The sequence below is a fragment of the Tupaia chinensis genome, unplaced genomic scaffold, assembly GCF_000334495.1.
Source record: "Tupaia chinensis unplaced genomic scaffold, TupChi_1.0 Scaffold000101_1, whole genome shotgun sequence".
Lineage (NCBI taxonomy): Eukaryota > Metazoa > Chordata > Mammalia > Scandentia > Tupaiidae > Tupaia > Tupaia belangeri.
Window position 1 is genome coordinate 3,052,945 of NW_006159565.1, and position 2,841 is coordinate 3,055,785.

At 41.5% G+C, this 2,841-nt stretch overlaps 1 pseudogene; it reads right to left on the reverse strand.

The window, feature by feature from the left end:
- Positions 1 to 574: 574 nt before the first annotated feature.
- The window catches only part of LOC102479516 (clathrin heavy chain linker domain-containing protein 1-like), a 4,703-nt pseudogene continuing 2,436 nt past the window's right edge, over positions 575 to 2,841 (reverse strand).

The window sequence follows — 2,841 nt, forward strand, 5'->3', positions numbered from 1 at the left end:
AGGGAGAGTGAGAAAGCATCCGAGAGGGTATGGTCATGCCACAGTGCTTTCTTTTCCATTTTTGTGTTACTTTTCAGGATGTTGGGTGCATACACACACAATGCACCTGGAATATTTTTCAAACTACCAGGTTCAGGACTTGAACCACACAGTCGGCCATGTAGGATCTAGCCACCTTAACCACTATATCATCAGCTAACCTTTGTTTTTTGAACCTCTCCTCTTCCCCCTTTCTTCATGATAGAGCACAGGAGCATACACATGAGCGTGAGAGGGTAGAGAGAGAAACTATCACCCTCCACAAGCTTTGGTCATGCAGTGATCTAAGAATGCTTGACGTTAACACTGTGAATCTTAGTGCTTTGCTACCCAAGGCCTTAAAAGCTCTGTTGCACTTTTGTAAACATAGGGATAAATCTTTGCATCAACTTTTTTTTTTTTTAACCAAAAACTTGTGATTTATTTCTAAGAGCTTGATATTCTAGATTTGTTTGTAAGTAGTTGTGCCAAAATCAGCTTGCCCAACCGTCTGTAAAAGTTTTATAAGACTCCCTCAACTGGTTAAGACACAGAACTACCAGAAAACATGCTCCATTACGTTGACTATATCATCTTCTTCAGAAATTTCTGTCACTCCAGCCTGAGACTGAGGAATGGACATGATGTCATTAAATAATTTGTCAAAGCCATTCTATAGGGACCAGCAGTTTGCGTAATGGCTATGTCGCTCGACTCCCACGTAGTCGACTGCAGTTCGAGCCCTGGACCCGGTTTCTTAAAATTCACACCCGTTCCGCTTCCCCCCAGAAACATGCCGGGGCCAGCATTGTAACTTCAGGAGAGTTGGAATAAGGCTCTCTCTCAGGTAAACTATCTTTCTTACCTCGATAACAGCCACCTGAAACTATTGGTATCAGATGACTTTAGTTAAAGTGATGTTAAAATGCAAATCGGGGGAACAGCAGATGGTGTGATGGTTATGTCACTGGACTTCCATGTAGTCAATCATAGTTCGAGTCCCAGACCCGGCAGGTTAAAACTCCCACCAGGGGGACAGCAGATGTGGGTGCATGCCCAAGATCCTGAGAGGAGAATGGAGGGGAAAGGATTGTAGTGTGGCCATCATCCCTGGGGGGTGAGGTCTCACTTTCTGTCTCTCTGTCTCTCTGTCTTTCGGGCAGGCACATGCGCCCTATAGCAAAAACCTCTAAAAAAAAAAGCCATTCTGTAAATATACAGTTGCCATTTCTTGCCACTTTTCTAGGGAGCAAAATTAACCATTAATTCTAAGAGAGTCCACTGCATCTTTCCTACCTTTACTTTTTTCTTGAACTAGCATAATGGCAACCTTTTCTATATCTACAGAGAACAGATGGAGTAAAGCAAGACCAAAGGATAAGGACAGTGGTTTCTCATTCCATTCTTTAGTGAGACATTGAATTAATTCATTTTGGGGACATAACATTATTAGCTGCCTCAGGTCATCAGAAGTAAAGTCCTTGAAATGTATGTATTCTATGGCCCCATGAATCTGACCCTGGCTACACAGACAAAGAAGAGCTTTCTTGTGCAGACCACATTCATGGTAGATAATTTGAGCTAAAGCTAGGCATTTGGAGTTGTAAGTATCCTGCTCCCCATAATCACAAATCACATCCCCAGCTTCCTCAGAAAATGTCAGCCTTTGCTAGGTTACCCATTTGACAACTAAACCTAACCATTTTTAGATAATTCACATTTGATTCCTTCCAAGGTTAGCTCTGCATCAACAGGACATCTAAAAGCATAACTTGCGCTGAAGAGAGCCTCAAAAAATAAGTAATGGAAGAGACCTTCCTCTAATTTTTCCAGTAATCTTAAATTTATTCATTGTACCAATGTTTCTAAGAATTCTTCTAGGACTATTTGCTACAAAGCAAGCTCCCTCTTCATATGCACCAAGTGAGATTAATTCATTGAAACTCTCAATGTAGTAAAGCATAATTTCAGCTTATTTTGCCCCGCTTGGCTCATCTTTTTTTCCAATTATTTTATTTAACTTTATTTATTTATTTTAAATGTGACCATAAAAGGGAGAGGCGAGAGAAAGTGAGAAAGCAAGTTGCCAGGTCTGGGACTCAAACCATAGTCGGCCAGGTGGGAGTTCAGTGCCTTCAACCACTATGCCAGCTGCCAGCCCCCTGCTTGGATCATCTTGAAGTAGTTCCTCTATAATGCCTTGGCCACTTTGTACACCTTTCATTTTCTGAATTTCCTCTGCAAAGTTTTGAATTTTGCTGTACTTATAAGATTCTATCCATGAAATAATGGCTTATGAAATAATCTGAATTCTTTTTTTTTTATTTTGAGAGGCTTTTGCTATAGGCCGTGTGGATTTGCCAGAAAGACAGAGAGAGACAGAGAGACAGAAAGTGAGAGATCACCCCCGGGGGTGTGTCCATACCATAATCCCTTCTCCTCCATTCTCCTCTTGGAATCTTGGGCATGCGTGCACGGCGTGAGTTTAAGCCACCGGATCCGGGACTCGAACTGCGGTAGACTACATGGGAGTCCAGCGATGTAACCACTATGCCAACTGCTGGTCCCACATCTCTCCTTTTAATAACACAATCATTTCCTCATCTAAAACAGCCTTCCTTTGAGCTGGTACATATTATATTGACATAACTTATTTGATTTCTGTATATTTATCTCGAAGATGTTTCATGTATTTAATGAGAGCATTTAGATTGACAGAGTCTTGAAGAATCATGCCTGGAACAGGTTTTGAAAAATCTTTGGAGAAAGTACAGTATTGGGAACCAGCAGTTAGCGTAATGGCTATGTCACTGGGATCCCACC